Source organism: Taudactylus pleione, unplaced genomic scaffold (assembly GCF_031769625.1).
Source record: "Taudactylus pleione unplaced genomic scaffold, aTauple2 ptg000673l, whole genome shotgun sequence".
Classification (NCBI taxonomy): domain Eukaryota; kingdom Metazoa; phylum Chordata; class Amphibia; order Anura; family Myobatrachidae; genus Taudactylus; species Taudactylus pleione.
Genome location: NW_028285075.1, coordinates 279,659 through 301,887, shown reverse-complemented (window position 1 = coordinate 301,887; position 22,229 = coordinate 279,659). Strand labels below are relative to the sequence as shown.

Here is a 22,229-nt window from a genome sequence, read left to right as displayed (position 1 = left end):
GGCCTCCTTTATCATTTATCAATGAGTTTTATCATTCACAACGAGTGTTAAAACTGGTTGCGCATGATACATGGTGCTCCAGCCAATCAGCTCCCAATTGTCATTTTTCAAACAGATGACAGGAGCTGATTGGCTGGAGCACCATTATCATAGGCAACCAGTTTTAACAATCGTTGTGAATGATAAAACTCATTCATAAATGAGGCCCTTAGGGGTCTACTTACTAAGCATTGTTAGGAGATAGAGCGAAAAGTGATAAAAAAAAGTGATAAGGTGCCAGCCAATCAGCTCCCAACTGTCATCTCACAGGCTGTGTTTGAAAAATGACAGTTGGGAGCTGATTGGCTGGCACCTTTCACTTTCTTATCACTTTTCACTCTGTCTCCTAACACTGCTTAGTAAATAGACCCCCTTAGTGAGAACATTATTCTGTGTTTTTAATGTTTTTTCCTCCTTGGCACCCAAGCCCATTCGGTATATCCTATAGTACTAGTGATAATGATGTATGCTCGGGTTCATCTTGTGAAAATCAGGACTACTGTCTGTCCAAACCTTTATTGCAGAACAAATAGTAAATCTGCACAGTTATCCCTTCATGAGGGTCTCTGGAAGAGTAACTATCATGGCTTGGGAGTCTCATGCTCTGTGTTGTATCCTTTTTGTGTTCCATATATTGCCCAGAGTTCTGGTATTTAAAATGGGTTTTCACCACAAATGGTGTTCAGCATGGTTCGCTGGAAGTGGTATTCCTATTGTATAAACAAAATAATGTTTATCTGAGGGTGATATTGGTCTTTAATAATACTTCCACACAAAATTGAAGACTTTAGTCGTACAGTACAATAACTTGTATGAGAATATCTGAGGTCCATCCATCAACCAGGAAGGGTCAACATTGGGGAACCTGTTCAACCCCAGGTAAGGTCTTCTGTTGCTCTACAGCAGCATTATCAATGGTCGTCCTCTGCAAATTTCCCATTAACAACAAAAGTCCCACTTCATCAGTGAAGAAGATAAATATTGCCGGGACTTTACCTTAACCTTTATTTGTGGGCTGCCAAATTGAGCTGGGGTGTGAATCCCAGGTATGTAATTTTCAGTACAATTATATAACTTAACCAAACACTAAATTGAAGTTATTGTTTAGTGGGTTTGGGCGGAGGCACCACTCGCACAACCTTAGCGAAGGACATGTGGGCGATTCCTAAGCCCCATACAACAGTGCCATCCGTAGTAGTCCTATGATATCAGAACTCTATGTCCTAATTTGTTGCAACCACACACTCGTGTTCCCCTATCCAACATCCCTTTCTCTAATATTTGTACATAGCCTATTGGAAAGAAAAAACAAACAAACAAACAAAAAAAAACACAGGACACCAAAGGGTAAATAAATCATAGAACATAAAAGCATTTCTGTGCTGCCTTCCTATCAGTTCTAACATAGGCAATAAAGCCTGGGTTATAGCAGCCTTTTTAAACAGCTGCCTGTGCACTCACTTTTATAAATGCTTTTCACTATCTGTTTAAAAAAAACATTCTAAATAGATGTTGTTCAATTAAATTTTTATTTAGGTATATTATACAAGGGCTAATTGACTATCTAACTACATAAACTACAGTTCATAGTCCACCATCATGTGCTAAGTATATTCGTCATGTTGCTAGCATCTTACATTAATATGTCTATTTGTGTGTATTTACAACTATATGCAACCCAGATGCCATTAGACTGGAAGAGGAGAATGTTCTTAAGTGCTTCTTAGTTAAGTGCAAGCATAACCGGGTTAAGACCCCATGGGGTCCTTGCCATACTTGTCCACTATCTTGGCATGTCCAGAAGACAACCTTGATCCCAACCCCTTATGCCACTGAAGTTTATGTCACAGGGCTGTGGCTACACAGTTCACCATGCTATGTCCCCACAACACAGCTGTCTCTGTGACCTCCTCTCTAGGACCTCCAAGAGAGGAGTCCTACAAAGTCACCAACTATTTTCCAAGGCAGCAAACTTGATGGCCCCTTCCTCTACTTCACTTATTAAAAATATATAAATCAATAACAAAAAATTGGTTTAGCATAATCCAGGCACCTCAGTGCTCGCTGAGCCCTCGGCAAGAACCCAGGTTGTTTAATAAATATTCGGGCTACGTATTTTTTACATGTCTAAATGTTGGTGTGTTTGATCCCCATGCGGTCACATTGCCTTTTACATACAATTATGTGGATGGTAAAAAGGTCATTAATATTTATTTACATACATATCGTCTTTTCTCCAATTGTTTCACAGTCTTTATTTTCATGATTATCGGTTTTCTAACGAGCTATCAGGGTCAAAATAAAAATAGGACTAAAGTATTTTTTCTCACCTCGCTAACTGTCTAATTGTCTTTTAGTAAGTTTTCCTAGAAGAGTCCAGTAATATTTTGCTTTAGGAGCTTCCTCTGTTCCTGTCTGGCCATGACGAATTACCCGCCTTGTAATTGCTTATTTTGTAACTGTTCAAAGTTATCCATCATAATTAACAAAAAGTATGGGGGAAAACACATCCTGCGAGGAAGGGAAGCTGTGCGGAAATTTGTAATGGATTGTAAAGCCCTTCAGTGAGCTTGTTCCATAAAGTTGTGGGTTTTTTTCTTCGACATGAGTAGACGGGAAGATACCCGTATTTATTCTCCTGCCTCTAGCGGCTGTCAAATATCGTATTTAATCCGAGTTCCTGGAAACGCTGCATGGAAGTGTAACAAATAATGGGGTCACTCGAAGGGGGGAGGGGCAGAAAATTAGTGGCTAATGATCCACAAGAAACATTATCTATACATTTAAAGTGTTGCTTTAACTGGGAAGCATATTGTGTTGCATTGTTGTTTGTGTGCTGTTTTTAGGTTTATTTGATGTCCTCAATTTTGAAGTGGGCGAGGATAGAATAATGTGTATCAGATGACCAAAATCAGCAGATGAGTTTAATTTGGTGGGGGGCAGCGACCTGTGTCCATTCCCATGTTTGTGATATTGAGGACATTGCTGACAGTACTTGGTAAAATGGAGGGCATGCAAAAATGAATTATCGTATCATTTGGGTAATATTACTTAATAACTGTATATATCAAATCACATGGTAAAGGGGTAGAGCAGTGTTTCCCAAACTGGGTGCCATGGCACCCTGGGGTTCCTCGGCACACTTGCAGGGGTGCTTTAGGTTTGTGGTCCAGCAGCACCAAATTAAATTATTTATGGTCAATGTAAGAGGAGAAAACATAAAATATGCGGTCAAACAGAAGCGCAACCCTGTCCACCATAACACAACTGAAGCTTGGGGTAACAGGTAAGCACAAGTAACTTAAGCAATCTTTTTTTTTCCCCAGAATTTCTCAATAGCAAACTTTTGGCTTAGGGTTGCCGTGAAAACAATGCTGAAACTCTATGGCACGGTGATTCAAGAAAGTTTGGGAACCACTGGGGTAGAGATTGAGATTGAGTAGGACTGCAGAGTGAGACCTGCCTGAAGGAGTAGGACCACTTCCAGGCCTGAGATGATCTGTTTGGTCAAATACAGTATGTCCAGCTGATGTCCAGTCTTCTAGCCGGTTGCGGTGCAGCTGGCAGTTTCCTAACCTTTCTGGATGACTGGATTCAGCCTATTTTCTACGTTGTGGCTGTTTGTGACACGTGTAAAGCCAGCACTTTGTGTGATTCTGCTGCACACAGGCCACTGATCTCCTCTGAACACTTAATAAATGATCGGGAGATGGCTGTGTTATAATTACCAGTAACACAGGGCAACCTGCCCTATCCGTTACCAACCTCTCTTGTTTTTCAAATGTTCGCCTTGTTCTATGACCTCTGTCATTTGGTGGGGTATTCTATGCGAGTGTCTTCATGCGCGAAGCTGAGCTATCCAGGGTATAGGCAGGGAACGCAGCGCTTTCCCTGTGTGTCTGCAAGACGAATGTGCAATCTCCTAGCAATATTTCCTCTTCTGTCCCCCCAGATGAAGACTGATTTTACCATCTAAATGAAGTACGTGGATTTTGTTGTTGTGCTTTTTTATTGCTGCTGCCTCAGATTCCTTTTGCTCTTCCCCAACACTGATTTATTTACTTTGGGACTGTGCATTTATTTTGTTAATAGACAGGTTTTTGTCTTTCCTAGAGATAATTTTTTTTGCTTGTTGGGTTTTTATTTCATAACAATACATTCTTGTGAAGAATGATCACTATATCTAAGAGCTTATCTCTGTGCAGGTTTTTCTGTGTGCTGTGTGCAGGAGGTTTGCTGCACACAGCACACAGGGTGCATTGAGGGATGGCTGTACATGTTGTATGTGCACTGTTGTTCTATACAGAGAGTCAACCCATTCAGCAAAGAGAGAAACTACACAATGATGGCCCATGCCACAGCGCCATCTATCTCTCCAATATAGCTTTACATGTCATACTTAACCTGTAGCTGTTGCTATATTCCAACATCCCTTCTCAGCAGCTACGGCTGAATCTGGCAAACCCATCATTCCTCTGCAGCTAGCGATGTCTTTCCCAAGGTAGACCCTTTGTACCAATCAACCATGAAATCTGTGTTAGGCTTGTCTTCCATTGTCTGTTTGCAGTCTATGGCCAGTCTCCAGGTTTGGTTGTTATGCATGAACTTACTTCCTCTTCAACCACTTTTATCTATTGGCTTTCCTTTCTGAAAGATGGTACGTAGTCCCCACTCCGTGGGTTTATGTACTGTAGATATCTTTCAGTGAAGTCATCCTGCCACATCTCTGAACAGGCAATTCTTGACGATATTGTCAGATTGGTCTGCATGTATGGACAACAAAAGACATCGTTAACGACCCGCGGGAGCCCGCATGGTTGGCCGTTCACTGCATACACACTGAACGATGTGTCATCGTCCATATCGTGCATAAAAATCGTCTAATGTGTATGCGGCTTAAGGAGTTTTAACAAGTGCACATCTCATACAAAGCAAGTGCAATTAGTATACTGTATATGTCAATAGCTTTATAATAAAACAGATCCACTCCAGCATTTTTATACACAGAAGTAAAGAAAATAATGATAATCCTGTCATCTCGTTGCTGAGGTTATCTTCATTTTGAGGCAGGGGCGGGGCCACGATGACGCCACTATGATCACTGCGGGGTGGAGGAGGTTGCGGGGGGGGGTCCAGGGGTGTGCAGGCTTCCCAGAAATTCTGGGAGAGTAAGCATGTGCAGGAAATATAAAGGTGCATACTGTATAACATTATAACAGTCCCTAGTTGTACTGTTGAAATGGTTATCTGGGATTGGGTGAGCCTAGGCGTGGGTTTAGGCGAATACGGACATGCTCTACGGGGATCTGGGAATGTCTTAGGCAGATCTGGGTATGGTTTATGTTCAGTGACGCATGGTTTAGGTGGATCTGTGTGTGGTTTGGCAGACTTAAAATTTTAGGAGATATGGGGGCCTATTCATCATCGCAGTCTGAAAAGCAGCTGTCCCTCGGTTAGTATTACAGCTACAGAGGTAGCTGTGTTACTTACCCCCTCCCCGTCGGCGCAGCTACACATGCGCACAGCCGCCGGGGAGTCCATGAGAAGGCGGCAGAGGGATCCGCTGGGATCCCTCTTCGCATCCCCGGAACTCCTTCCCATAGAACTACGAGAGCAAGTGCTGCCTGAAAATGGCTCTTGTTCTCGTGAGCAAACTCCGAAAACTTTCAGTTTTCCGAGTTTGCTGAATATCAGGGTGTTCTATCAGACCCCTGATGATGAATGGCTCGGTAACTAAAATATGCGGAAACTAGTATTTCCGCGTGGTTGCCGGGCCATTTATCAATGATGAATAGACCCCATGGTACATATATACGGGCTTCATGCAAAGTGGCTGTAGTTGTTAATGTAACATTCCGGTGCATCTGCTAGTGGATGCCGCCCATTCTAAACCAGTCGGCGCAATCGTCATCATTAATATCGGCACGTGCACCAGCCTCCCTTACCCCTATGCACAACTCATAGCGGAACTTCTGATACAGGCCCATGGCACTCCCATGACAGTCCCACAAGTCAGGGCGGTTCCGTGCGCTTGTATTGTCGCCACCCAGTTCCGGCCTTAAAATGCCCAATTTCAAGGAAAGACAGATTTGGCCAACTTGCATCTGCCGTTTATGTCCGTGTGTAGAGAACCACTTGGCTCTGTATGGCCCCCTGCGCTTTTAGAGAGTCAAGAACAACATTTCTACAATGTATCATCTTATATTAAAGCTAATTGAAAGACCATTAAGTAAAAATAAGGAGTCCTAAGTATATATTGTGTTACTATAGGGCTGTAGTCATCATGTCAGCAATCACAATGGTGACAATCAACAGGTCAACACCTTAATGTCAAACGACATAATATTGACATGGATAAAATGTCAACACCCAACATGTCAATGCAGTCAAAATGTCATCAATAGCAATGTTGGCTAGGGTTAGAGGCTAGGGTTAGGATTAAAATTGGATGTCGACATTATATACCTGCCGACATGTTGGCTGTAAACATTTTTAACATGTTCTCAGCGTTAACCTTTTGCAAGTGAAAAATTATGGTTGACGACATTCTGAACATGTCGGCATTGTCTGTCGACATGTCCCTGTCAGCATTATGGTGTCTATATATTGACAGTCGAAGTTGTGAATGTCGACAAAACATACCGAAACCTTTTTGTATTGGCAATAGAAGAAGATGATGACATCCATTATTGCTTATAATACACAAGTTTTCCCAATGAAGTGATAACGTCAGAACTCACCCATTATAAGATATTTACAGGACATTATGCATATAATAACTAATAACAGCATTATGTAGTGTAATAGCATATGAGAATATGTGGGACTGCTGTGGTATGATACTCAGGATATTAGCATTAATCAGCAGCATTTGAGTTATGTGACGCACATTGGTTTTATTTGTCGGTCGACTATTATTTCCTGAACGTCAGCCATTTTGTAATGTAAGTTTGGCATCAACAATTTAAGCATGAGGAGCACCGTGGTCATCATTTAATCCAACCTCTTTAGTGTAAGTGATATTGGGAATGAGATTAAGGGGTCTAGTTACTAAGCAGTGTTAGGAGACAGAGTGAAAAGTGATAAGGTGCCAGCCAATCAGCTCCCAACTACCATATCACAGGCTGTGTTTGAAAAATGACAGTTGGGAGCTGATTGGCTGGCACTTATCACTTTTCACTCTGTCTCCTAACACTGCTTAGTAAACAGAACCCTAAACATTGTTTAAAGTTTACTAATTTCCCCCCAAATTTAGACTTTAAAGAAATTGTTAATGTTTTACCTGCTTCTCAAGTTCTTCAGTCCAAGTACATTTCAGGAAACTACAAGATCCCCAACGCAAATAAATGACAGTACAATACAATAGCACATTCAATATATAATGCAACCATGTATTATTAATGTCTGATACATTGTGTAACAATTTTTACACCTGCATTATTGGAGTTTTGCGGTTATTTAACTCCATTCTTTAACTAATCCATCTGTTCATTTTGGGGTTTTGTTGTTCATTATTTACATGGCAAAGAAAAATAATATGGAATACTTACAGCAAATGTTGCATTAATATATGTAAGATGTGCATTTTTTTCACTGTTGACATTTAAATTCTGACTCATAAAAGAGGAAAAACGCACCTTTTACCTAGAACCCCACCGCTCTACTGAAATAGCCGAAAATGTCATTTTACTATTCGGATGCATAAAGTCCTCTTAATATATTCCCAACGGCTGATCTAACTTCCTTATGAAAAATCTAACTTTAGACTTTAATAATCCCACTTTAAAGGCAGTAGAGTGTTGTCCTGCTGACCATATGCTTACTCAACCAAAAATCTCAATATTGGCTTTCTGTCACATTATTAAAATACCTGGGACTTACATTAAAGGGGCAATAATAATAATGATAATAATAATAATAATAATAATAATGATGATAATAATGATAATAATAATAATAATAATAATAATGATAATAATAATGATAATAATGATAATAATAATAATGATAATAATAATAATAATAATGATAATAATAATGATAAGAATGATAATAATAATAATAATAATAATAATAATAATAATAATAATAATGATAATAATAATAATAAAAATAATAATAATAATAATAATAATAATAATGGTGAAAAAACCTGTATAAACAAAATTGCAAATTTCAGTGTGATGTGAGTTTATCGTATGTAAGGGCTACAGCGCCTGATTTAGAGGTGAACGTTACTGCAGCTGATGCTGCATCCTTTTTCGCAGCGAGACTGCAACGTTATGCTAATACTGCAGCCAAAGGGCTTCCAACAGACACACGCCAGCTGCTTCAATAGTCCGCCGCTGTGCGTACAAAGACAGACGTGCACCAGCCCTGTGAAGCGCAGAATGCCCATCTGAACATGGCCGCCAAAATCAGTGCAACTGCCGAAAAAGACGCCGTCACTGTCCGGGAAACGTCCTGCTTTGCCACAGATGTAGCGTGCCCTAATAGCAAAGCATGCTGAATACCTCTGCTTTAGAATATAGGAGTTCAGCCTACAAAATAGTTTCCCCCACACTGTGTAGATGACGGGTCCACAAATCAGTATGACATAGCAGTGTACGGCTTTACCATGTATGACTGTATATATGGTCACATCCAGCTGATGTCAGAGCCCTTATACTGTATATTCAAAGCTGCTGTTTATACCATTCAAAGTGATGCATTCGCCTGGAATGTAATTTTAATGTGTTTAGACATTAAAAATGCAAGTTGTTACTTAATTACTAAATAATATTGTTGTTTCAGCTTCTCTGCATAAATAAATGATCTTGTGCAAACCTTTGTACCCCCTGGCATTAGTCATTTATCATATCTACAGATGGGGGGCTGTATTCAGAGAGATTACAAAATGTGAAGCGTAGGATTTCCTATAGGTTCTGGTGTTACCTGCTGCAAGTGCCTCCAAATCTGTGCCCCTCTGCTAAGATAGATAGATAGATATTAGATAGATAGATAGATATGAGATAGATAGATAGATAGATATGAGATAGATAGATAGATAGATAGATATGAGATAGATAGATAAATATTTGATAGATAGATAGATAGATAGATAGATAGATAGATAGATAGATAGATAGATAGATAGATAGATAGATAGATAGATAGATATGAGATAGATAGATATGAGATAGATAGATAGATAGATAGATAGATATGAGATAGATAGATAGATATTAGATAGATAGATATGAGAGATAGATAGATAGATAGATAGATAGATATGAGATAGATAGATATGAGATAGATAGATAGATAGATAGATATGAGATAGATAGATATTAGATAGATAGATAGATATGAGATAGATAGAGAGATAGATAGATATGAGATAGATAGATAGATATTAGATAGATAGATATGAGATAGATAGATAGATAGATAGATAGATTGATATGAGATAGATAGATATGAGATAGATAGATAGATAGATAGATAGATAGATAGATAGATAGATAGATAGATAGATAGATAGATAGTAGGGGAGGTATGTTTGCCCCCTATTTTCTGCACCTAGCACTGATGCATGTGGCAGTTAGTGATTTGCTAACACTCGTATGTATGTTGACGCACTTATATATGCAGAAGACTTTTTATTTCTGCAGTGCTTGTGCCTTATCACTGCCTCTAAATCATACTCTCTCTCCAATGAAATATTAACTTTTCATATATTCTATACTCAAAGTTTATTGGAAACAGTTTTTAAGGGTATAACATGAATACAACTTCTTATATCAGGTAACCAAAAGCTATTATCAAATAGTAAGAAGTGCACAAAGTCCGGTAGTAAATCCTATGCCATAAAGCAGAGCGAGGAATGGATTCTTACAAAATACTCATCAAAAGTTGTTTCTAATGGAAATCATCAAAAATTGTGGACGAATTACTGGTAAACAGAGACTGGTTACCTTCAGACAATTGGGAATACACTAGAGGAAAAGAGGTATGGGGGAGCAGTTAGATACAACAGGAGGGGGGTATTATGGATAAAGCTGGGGAGAGAGGCCTGAATATTGTATAGGTCAGTAGTCTGTCTACTGACTAATACATAACTTTCATTTCTTTATGGGCAAATTAAACCATGAGTTGTCATCTAGTTACAGGAACAATTAGTAATGTCACTTGATTAAAAAACGCCAAACTCTGACAGCAAGCCTGCCTGGGATAGCAAATGCTTGTATGGCATTGACATAACGTAAATTATTTATAATGCAAAATCTAAACTAAGTCATTTTATTATTTTCATTTTGTTACATTCTGAGTTTTGTATACCGTACCCTGGGGATCTATAATACTGTATGTCTTTGGCCATACACACACATATATATATATATATATATATATATATATATATAACACTTTCTGGAAAAAATGGCAATCTCTTTGTTGGAGAGGGGTCTTTTCTCTGCGCAATAAATAAAGTCCAAAATCTTGAAGTCCTCAATATTCCATCAAAGATATGTCACATTCAGTGAAGATCAGACTAATAAGGGAACCCCAGTGTCTCTTCAGCCATTACCTTTCTTTTAGCCATCAATGATAAAAACTGTATTTAAGATCACTTTCCAACAATCCAGTATTTATTTTTTTATTGCTTATCTCATCAGTAGTTACTATAGATGGGCAGAGGTTCTATTCAGGACTATTTTTCTGGGAAAATAGGTTCAGGAACTGTGGGTGGAGCTACCTGGGTGGAGCTACTGGGGGTGGAGCTATAGTAAAACTGTTGAGGCAGGGAGTTTTGGTTGAGGCAGGGAGATGAGGCAGCTGTTGCCTCATCTCCCTGCAGTCACAAAGCTGGTGAGTGTTAATTATAAAAAATTATTACAATAAACAAAGAAGATGTTTATAAGTAATAAATATTTTTATATTTTAATCATTTTTATATCAAATCTCAGGAGTATGACAGGGGGGAGGCGCTGCCTTTCCTGCCTACCTTGACTGCATGACCCTGGTAGGCAGAGCTCCCCTTTTCATACTCCTGAGATTTCATATAAAACTTATTAGAATAATACAAAAAAGATATTTACAACTTATAAACATCTTCTTTGTTTATTGTAATCATTTTTATAGTTAACACTCACCAGCTTTGTAGAGCTCCCTGGGACTGCAGGGAGATGAGGCAGCAACAGCTCAGCATAGCTTCTGTATAGCCAGACACTGCTTGCAGAGCTGGGGGCGGGGACACACCATGGGCAGTAGACTTCACAGAAAGAGCTAATAGAGGCATGCCTCTGAGTGTAGGGGGCATGCCTTGAGCACTGATGGGCACCTTGGATGTGTCATGTGACCATGAAATGCACTGCAGTGTTTAGTGATCGGAGCTCAGTCAGCAGAAGCAAGAGAAGACACAGTGATGCAGGTAGGAGAATCAATGAACACTGAAGCTTAGGGGTATATTTACTAAAGTGAGAGTTTTTAAAAGTCGAAATGTTGCCCATAGCAACCAATCAAATTCTAACTATTATCATCTAGAAGGTGCTACTTAAATGTTAAGTAGAACCTGATTGGTTGCTATGGGCAACATCTCCATTTCTAAAAACTCTCAATTTAGTAAATATAACCCTTAGTGTACTGAGGGGAGAGAGTTACAGTGAGTAGGTGGTGAGACAGACTCCGAGCAGTCAGACCCATCTCCATGTGTGCCTCCCCAGCCATTGACCTCACCACACGTCACTGATAAATATATATATATATTTACAATTGTAAAGCGCAACGGAATATGCTGCGCTATATAAGAAACTGTTAATAAATAATATTTATACACGTCACTGATAGATATACATTTTTATATATATATATATATATATAGTATTTAGAGAAGAATGCACTCAAAAGGGATTTAAATAAAACTTATCTTATGGAAAATACATTTTGGCCCAGGACATTACATCATAGTTAATGAGAGGTTCAGGAACGGAGTTCCTGCTTATTCCTGCTGAAAAATAACACTGGTTCTATTTAATATAGATGAGTGTACATCATTTTCAGAATATAGAATCAGTTTACAATTCACAACATCCGCTGCCACGGAAACATCTTTGACCAAACTGTACAATATAGTTTATCCTCTACATCAGCTGTATATATACTTATAGTAATTCACACTCAACATACAGCTGCATTGGAGCACTGATGGATGTTTAACATCTCCTCTATTATCAGCTCTTCTCCAACATATATACCCTGTAATGACGCTACTCTGCAGCAGCGATTAGTGTCCTAGGCCAAACAATTACCGTGTCCTCCTTGTGGATTTATTAACTTTGCACCAACCATCGTCATACGCTTCTGTGGTTGCCTATAATGTACCAAGGACAGCATGGGCCATTAGGAAAACTGTGACATATTGATATATACTAATCACATTGATGCTAAGAGACGCATGAGAATTCATTCTACATATTGGTTGGAAGTAGAAGTAGTAGTTCGTCAAATTTCTGCAGACATTATTATTTATTTGTTTAATGACGGCTGTGCCGTGAATTGTACCACGGAGAAGGTTTGTTCTGCTAAGTCCTGGACAGCTCGCCCCTCATTACAGAGCAGCTGCTCCCATTAGCATATTCATGAGACCAGATGTTGCTGCCAGTCTAATCTCAGAGAGGAGGAAAAAAGACTTTCGTATAGCAATGAGTCACTGGATAAGGCAGTTTTATTGACCTCTTATGCATGTTGCACATTTAGGTCTAAGTTTGAACTTACCAAGAAATTCCTGTTTAACTTCTGTGTTATAATGTATTCATTTTCTTTACATGCGCTGACGGCCGTGTATGCGCAGAAAAACTCCCGGGTCATAAACCCAAAAGTCGTCACACCGCAAAGAAGGTTTTAATTGCAAATATGTATGCATACGTCGCTTATAAACGCTATACATGCGATCAATGGTGGGAGGCATAACATTCAAAATGTAAATGGCATGTTGGCCACACCCCATACTTGTCTAGCCTCCCAGGAATGGCCGGGAGGCTCACGAAAATCGGGTGGCAGTCCCGGAAAGGTGAACGAGTCTCTCTTGAGACTGGAGCCACCCAGCCGCCCACTTCCCCAGTGAAGTGGGCAACGCAGGCGGCCGATTACATTGAATCGCGTCATCGTGGCTCCGCCCCTCTGCTCCACAAATGGTAATCTCAGCATTGCACAGTAGGGGCAGGGCTACATTGACGCAATTGTGTCGTCACGCACCTGGACCCACCACCTCTACCATGCCCATCGCCACCCCCAGACCCGCCCACTTCCTCCGCACCCCGCAGTGCTGACCTGGTCGGCAACTACGCCACACCTTGACAGATTAATTTGCAAAATTCAGCGCCCTAATAGAAAATTAGGCGAATAGTCTGTGAAACTGTTTTGAAAAGTTATCTTTATTTATTATAGTAATTTATAATTAAAAGTAACGAAGTACTGTGGATAAAATGAACATAGAACCATTCTAATGCCGGCTTCTCCGAGCTGTGCTGCCCTGGAAACTAAATCAGCAGCAAAGCTTTATCGATTAGAAAAGAAAGACAAATATGCACAATTATTGTCCCCCACTGACAGAACATCTGCTTTCTAAAATAATAAGCTTATAGGACATTGACACATATATGGAGGACCTAATGTTTTCAGTATTTTAACAACACCGTGACTGGAGGAAGAGATGGCAGAAATACTTCTATTTGTTATTATTAGTATTTTTTTATTATTATTATGATTTGATTTCCATGTAATTTTTTTGTGTTATTGCATTACAAGAGCTCAGTTTTGTATTATGCGTGTGGCCACAAACTATATATGAGTCACTTTGTTCTACTTGGTTACTTGATTTAATTTACTTTATCTCTAATCTTTTTTTGATTGTGTAGAATCTAATCTAAATTCGAATGTATATAATCTTTTCTGATTAGGAAGTTCGTACAGATGGTACAGGGAGATTTTCAGCCCAATGTTATTCTTGATCTGGGATTGCGCGTATGTGTGTTGTGTATGTTGTACTTAGTGTGATGTTGTATTATAACATGGACGATAATATATATATATATACTGTAAATATATTATGTTCTATTATAATATATATGTATATATATATATGTATATATATATATATATATATATATATATATAGACCGGACACTCGGCACTCCCACACGCTGCTCAAATCGCAAAGTTGCTGGGTGCCATCCAGTTCCACCAGAAATACATACAATACTGACGGCGGCACTCTCAGGCTATTAATAATAGGTCACAACGACCTTCCTGGAACTAAACTGGAAGGTCTTTGTGACCTATTATCAATAGCCTGAAAGTGCCGCCGTCAGTATTGTGTGTGTGTGTGTGTATATGTGTATATATATATATATATTATGTTATATTATAATATATATATATATCCAGTATATATATATATCCAGTATATATATATATATATATATATATATATATATATATATTATGTACTGTATTTGTGTGTTTTGGCTAACTCTATAAGCTCCTTCACTTTAGTGCAGTGTCAGACTGGGGCACTAAGGGCTCACCGGGGTTGGGCAGTGGTTGCTTAAGGGGTGTGTCCAGCCTCCAGAGTGGTGTGGCCAGTCACCACAGAGGCTTGGCTAACCATTATAGAGGACATAGCCTGCAGACAACATAGATACTACAAGCAATGGTCTGTTCATCAATGTTCCTGCTCTACCTAACTAACTGACCCTGTAACAGAGTAACAATGTATTCAAGTGCGCTATCTGAAACCTGACGTTAGAAGAGGAGGTGGGGCCCACCAGCGAATTTCCCTAAACCCCTGTGGGCCAATCCATGGTGGACAGCCCCCCGCAATCGCCGTGAAAGTGGGCGGTCAGGGGGTGCGATGACGTGATATGCACTGAATCGCGTCATCGTTAGCCATGCCCCCATCTTTATAATGCAGGTAATATCGGCATTATAAAGCGGGGGGGTGGGGCCACGATGACGTGATCACGTCGGTACGCCCCTGCTCTGCCTGCCTAAACCGCCCCCACCTGCCCTGTTGCACCGCCCTAGCAGCCCCCTCCCGGAGGGGGCTGGCCAAATGTCGGTAAGTATGACATGCAATCCTCTCCTCACTCATTTCCTGATATACTCTGTGCTGCTGAGGACCCTGCTCCTTCCACTATATAACTCTCAGTCTGTGGCTTCCTGCTGCCTCCATTCCCCTGCTCACATCATGTCACTGTCCCTGCCACATGCAGCCCTGTCCTCACTAACACATCACTCATCTCCTGATATACTCTGTGCTGCTGGGGAACCTGCTCCTTCCACTATATAACCCTCAGTCTGTGGCTTCCTGCTGCCTCCACTCCCCTCCTCACATCATGTCACTGACCCTGCCACATGCAGCCCTGTCCTCACTGACACATCACTCCTCCCATGATATACTCTGTGCTGGTGGAGGACCTGCCCTGTCCTCACTAACATCATCCCGGAAGTAGAGGGACATTCCGTTAACCTCCCCCCCTCCCCCCCAAGATCATAACATTAATTTCCTGAAATATTCTGTGCTGCTGTAAACAGTCTGATTGGTTACGTGTTGTTCCATCCCAGCCCATACACACAGACTTGCAGGTGATTAACGATAACAAAAAAGGTTATCGGTCCCTAGTGAAATGGAATTTAATATCTGGTGTTAATGTAATAGTAGGATTAGTATAAAAGTGATACTATACTGTACCTCCTCTCCGCTATGGTCCTTGGCTTTAACAGGACTATAACAAGCTTCACCCCTTGTAGTCCTTTGATGACATTTTTTTTTTCTGCTACAATAAAAATATTTCTTCCAGAATATGTTGATCCTGATAGTTTTTGATAAGCAAAGCTGCACCCCGGTCTCTCTGCATGGTGAGGCCCTGACATTTATCAAAAGTCTTATTTAGCTTGAAGCCAACGCGCCCTCACTGAGTCATTTGACATCATTTAACATTTATCGTCTGCACAATGCTTTTCCTAAAGTGTACGAAGCGCCCATACATAGCGGATGGAGTAATTCTGTGGGCTGAACCAATATGTATGAGATTACAGCCAGGGCCCTCAGAACATGGAGAGCCTGGTAAGGACACCTGTGCAGCTGCTGTTTGCTTTGCAAGTCCTCCACTCTGAGTGAGCAGGGGCACTGTAGCAAGTGCGCTATCTGCTGCCGTTCCTCCATTTCCGCCAATAGCCGCAGACGCCGGGGGGTGATGCTGTCATATTTACCAAGCTCCCGAATGCAAAGAATTCTGGAGTTTGTCCCTCACAGCCAACGCCTTCTGAAGATTGCCCATAGGCAACACTTTGCCAATTTTACTAGGAGGGGACCCTCCCTGGCAATGGCTGCTGCACATGCATGGTCTGTAGACTGCAGGAGCCCCGATAGATTAGTGAAGAGACCGCTAATGCGGTCACTTCACTCCAAGCACACTGCAGGGACCTGCTCCTTTCGGAGCCCCTGTCCCTGCATGTCAGGCTTGCCTACCCTCCCGATTTGGTCGGGAGCCTCCCGAATTTCGGGTGCCGCTCCCGACCTCCCGGAAAGGCAGACAAGCCTCCCGGCTGCCACCTGCCACCCGGATTAGTACTAGAAACCCCCGCAGCGGGGTGGTCCGTTGACGCGATTCGTGCAGAATCGCGTTTTTGCGACTCCGCCCCCAGCATCACATTTTTTTGACATTGTGAAGATGACGTGATCATGTGGTCACACCCCTGGCCCCCGCCCCCAAAACTGCGTCATAGCACGGCCATGCCCCCCGCTGTATGCAGGCATTCAGCTCCCTCCCGGAAGAATGTGCTATTTAATACATTCAGGCAGTATTATCACATACTGCAATGCGATTTTGGGTGCTAATATCGCTCCCAGATCGCATTGAGTATGTGATTATTGATAAATATGCCCCCAAGGCTTGATACATCTCACTTGTATACAGCATACCTCCCAACTGTCCCGCTTCCAGCGGAACAGTCCCGTTTTTTTGGGACTGTCCCGCTGTCCCGCCCGCAGGCCGCAGTGTCCCGCGGTGGGGGGGAAGTTGGGGAAAGCACAAACCGCTGCCCTGCATAGCAGAGCAGCGTTTGTGCAGGAAGAGAACAGATGCGCACGGCATCTGTTCTCTTCTGTGGGGGCTGCCCAGCATCTCGGAGAGTGCTGGGCACGCCCCCAAAGTGACGAAAACAGGGGAAGCTGCGAGGCTCCGCCCCATTTTCAATTGGTTCCGCCCCTTTTCCATGAAGCCACGCCCCCTTTCTGGACGCGCGCGCCTAAGGCGCATGCACCATCCCTCCTCCCAACATTGAAATGTTGGGAGGTATGAAACAGAGGGGGCATGACCACACAATCTTGGGGCATGGTTATGCCTCCTTAGCAGCCCTGGGCCCCTAGACATGCCCTACCTGCCCAGGTATTGTGTACCTCCCTTCATCCTCAGTGATCTCACTCCCTTCCTGGTGAACTGTGGGGTCTATGTACTAAGCCTTGGATGGAGAAAAGGTACCAGCCAACCAGCTCCTAAATGTCATTTTTTAAAACACAGCCTGTAATATAGCAGTTAGGAGCTGATTGGCTGGTACTTTAATCTATGTTCACTTTCCCTCCATCCAAGGCTTAGTAAATAGACCCAAGTGCCAGGCTGAATATTAGCCCCACCCACAAAATGGCTGACACCACTGTATCTCAGTGACAGACTGACTTCAAAAGAAAAAAAACAGAATCCATTATTAGTTCTGAAGGACAAAGCTCCCTGGTTCCAGAGGCACATTACTGCTAATTCCTCCATGTCATGCCGTTAATGAAGCATGTACTGTATGTGCATTGCCGAGTACTGGGAAAATCATGGAAGGAGTTTATCTACATTAATGGCGCCTTTATTGCCATCACAAAACAAGTCACTGACTCAATGTTGGCTGGCAATTATTCCATCATTCAGAAAATAGTTTATCTCTTTGTGTATCTGAGCAAAACCGTTTATTACTGGATCATAGGAGATGAGGGACAGTAAAACTGTAATGCAGTTATAATGTATGTGGGATGTAGGGCGGGCTGTAGTGGAATTTTGCACCAAACATTATAGATCTGGACTATTTTATCCTGCACAGTGTCAGGGATATTTGAGCTGGTAATTCTTTCTTAGGTGTAGTGTGTGGGTGCACTCTATAAAGCTGCATACACACACAAGGATTTTGTTACCAACGATTTTATGAACGATTTTATGAACGATTTTATGTCAGATTATCTGTCAGATTTTTTAAAGTGTAATGAACGATTATTTTGAACTACAAACGATTTTTGCATATTCCCTTAATGAAAATCGTTGAGTTGACAAGTCTGACTGAACTATAAACTACTATGAACGATAATCGTTCATCGTTTGACTCAGAAAGTGAACGATTTTTTCAAACGATTATCGTTAAACGATATAGTTTAACGATAATCATTAAAAAAATCGTTGTGTATGTATGCAGCTTTAAGGCTTCCCAGGTGTGTCTCTATCAAACTACCCCACAGACAAAGCAGCAAAGAAAGTAACATTTTAATTACATTTTAATTCATCCCACTTAATAGTTTTCTTTCCTCCCACTATACTGCTTACATGTCACTCATTAAACGGTTTAAATATCTGAATATATTAACTTATTTTTTAAATACATTGGACTGTCTGCACTTCAGGCACTTGTCCAGTAGGTGCAAGAGGGATACAGTCAAAATGGTGACGGCCGGGAAGCCACCTGTCTAAATCCCGGCGTCTAAATCCTGATGTAGGACTAAAGACGGGCGTTGAAATCCTGACCCCCGTCTATATACCGACGCCGGAATCTAGACCGAACGAAGGTAATAAGTCAGAAACAGGCTTCACTTCCACTACTCAGAATCGCACTGCGCTTTTTAAAACACACAACCGGCACGCCCGTGAAATACCCGTCATCGCAACGTCACCACCCTGATAAGTACTATTTCACGGAAAGACAGATCCGGTCAAGCTGTGTCCAACTCAGAATAGGGCGGACATACGTGAAAATGGTAGAAGCGTCTATGCTTCTGCGCATGTATGCAAAATCTCGCCATTTGCGTCTGTGATAAGAGAGCCGCCTGACTCTAAATCAGACCCATAGCCTGCAGTTTTATGCAGCTTTGGGGGTCATTCAGACCCGCTCGTGAGCGGCAGTACGCTCGCAAGCGGGTCGATGTCCCCCACTGCGCATGCGCACGACGGAGGGAGCTCCGTCGTGCGCATGCGTGAGACCCGGAGAGCGACAGGCTCTCCATCGCTCCGGGTCTCGCACCAAAGGGGGCGCGCTGTCGATGTTGATTGACAGCACGCCCCCTTTGGTAGGCGTGCCGGGGGCGTGCCTGCCAGACGGAGAATGCATGGGAACGCCTACCGTCTGAACCCGGCCCCACTGATAGAGCCAAAATCACTCCAGGGCTTGCGGCAGCGAGACCCTACCGCAGGGTCTCCGTCGCAAGCCCGATGGTTGCGATGGTTAAGACATCGCGACCATCATCATGGACGCTTGCTATAGCTGTGGGTGGTAACCCACAGCTATGCGAGCGTCCATGAGGACGCTCCAAAAAAAGGTAGGAGGGCCCTGATTCAGAGCATTCAGCTCTGAATCAGGCCCTTTGTGTGATGATAAAACTACTTGCAGACCCTAACATGCATATAGTTCAAAATCAACTTGTTCATGTTTTACGACTACTGGTGAGAAGCACATAGCAGAGGCTGAATGACAGTCTTTATGTCATGAAGAAAATACCAATAACATAATTCAAGTCTGATATATCTCCAGTTCTGCAATAAGACCCCAGGGGATGGCCCACTATAGATAAGGCCAGACACTGAAGAGTTTGGGGAAAGGAGGAAGAAAGACTGCTCAACTTATGCACACAAACTGACAGCAAGAATAGTTTATTGGACACTTATTTTTAGTGGCATATTGGTATTTTAATTTCCGTAAAACCCTTATTTGAGGCTCACCCTATCAATCTGAGTTTTAGCGAAATGCTATATTGTCTGCTTACATTAACTGGCCCTGCTGTTTCTTTAGCTGGATATTTCAATGATCAATTAATGCTCAAATTAACCATCAGCAATTCAGCTCCTTCACAGTTTGTCCAGACTGTCAGATCAATGCCTGTCTGCTTAACTAGATCAAACTGACAGTAAGCACCCGGCAGCCTCCCCATAAAATATTATCATCCATTGAATCAAGGCAAAAACAAAGTCTGATCAGTAACTTTGAGATGGAATTTGGAAAAACAAGTCCCAAGGATTCTGTTATCAGAACTGTGGGCAGCACAGATGGTCAGATGGTGTAATGGTTAGCATTACTGCCTCACAGCACTGAACCCGCACTGTTGTGGCGGGTTCGATTCCCTCTAACTGTGTGGAGTTTGCTTATGTGGGTTTCTTCCCATACTCCCATATACTGGTAGATTAATTGACTACCAATAAAAAAAATAACCCTAGTGTGTATGTGTGTGAGCATGTGGTAGGGAATATAGGGCCTGATTCAGAGCCGGACGCTCTGACCAGAGCGCTCGCTCTGAATCAGTGCCCTCCTCCATGAAAATGGGAGGCCGCTCGTATAGCTTGTGAAGCGGGGGCGGAGTCACGATGACGCGATCGTGCGTCCCCACCCCGTCCCCAGTGTGCCACCAAATGGCCGCCCCCACCCCGGCTCCGCCCCCAATGGCTGGCCCCACCCCCTGCTACTAGCCGACAATCAGCTCCCTCCCGGAAGGCTGGAGCTGATTGTCGGCAAGTATGTTACAGCCATAGATGGGACTCAACTGAGCAGTATTGTAGGAGAAAAACACAGCTGGGTATTGGGAGCGTTAGCCATGTGAATGACTACATTTATTTATATTACTGTATACGATTATGAACATGGAAGTGTTTTCCTATTTCTCTTCTGCATACTTGACACATTGTGCCCGATGTTTGTGATTTGGTGTGGTGCTCTAATAAAAAGTGATTTAAATAACAAAAACAAAAAAACAAAGCTGAATGAAAGGGGAGGTTGTAGAGTGGCTGTGATGCTTACCTTTCTGCACTTCTGCGCTGTGCGCTGGAGAACCTTGCGCACTTTTGGCCATCAGTGGTGTCATGGGCATATCTAGATTTGGTGCAGGGTGTGCAGTGCACATGGGTCCAGGCAGGCGCGTAACTACCGTGGGTGCGGTTGCTATGGGGCCCACAGCACCGCTGGGGCTCGCCTCCTCCAGCACCCAGCTCACCTCAGCGGCAGTAATGTTGTTGCCTGGACATGCTGGAAATTGTCCTCCCCGCTCTGTGATTGGCTGGTCACATTCCTGGCAGAGGCTGCCCTGCTCTCTGGCTGGCTGTGTGCAGTGGAGTGCAGCAAGAGGCTGCCCTGTTCTGTGATTGGCTGGTCATGTTGCAAGAAAATGCCCCTTTGGCCTGTGGTTGGTTGCGCTGTACCACGTGTGGCGTGTTCTGTGTGCGGCGATGACGGCGGAATGGCCGGAGATCCAGCGGGTGGAGCAGGAAAGGTCGCTGGATCTGGTGCTGCAGGTGGTGGATGAGTGCCTCCGGCTGTGCGGGGGACAACTACTGGCCGGCCTCCTCTCCCTCCTCAACTACCTGGAGTTGAGCGGCTGCGCGGAGCTGCGGGAGGTGCCGGCCGGCCAGGGCCTCCTCTTCTACCTGTAGAGCCTCATCCTCTGCCGGAACGCGCTGCTGAGCCCCCTCCAGTTTGTGGCAGCTACTCGGCATGCGGAAGCTGGACCTGTCCGGGAACCAGCTGGAGGAGCTGCTGACACAAGTGAGTCATCTGCTCAAGCTTTGCAGCCTGAAAGTTGGCTGTGCTCAACCTGTCATTGAACCTGGTGGGGCAACGGGGTGCCTAGCTAGACCTATGGGGGCCCCGCGGAAATTTTGCTATGGGGCCCCTATACCTCTGGTTACGCCCCTGGGTCCAGGTGTGCCCACACCAAACACCCTGCACTCATAGACTACACTTAACTATCTGCCAACACTGCAGAATTTACTGGGAAAATGGTGCATGTATCGATGAGAGGAGGGGGGGGGGCAGCACATAGGGCTCTCTTAAAATGCCCCTGGGTGGTGTGTCACTAGAGCAGAGAATGAGTGTGGCCTAACTCTAACCTTCCCCCTAGTGCAGGGATGGGGAACCTCAGG

At 42.8% G+C, this 22,229-nt stretch overlaps 1 protein-coding gene across 1 annotated transcript in view; it reads left to right on the top strand.

Annotated features, from left to right (window-relative positions):
• Positions 1 to 22,229, top strand: part of CAMTA1 (calmodulin binding transcription activator 1) — a 1,701,345-nt gene that overhangs the window by 1,496,231 nt on the left and 182,885 nt on the right. The window lies entirely within an intron of this gene.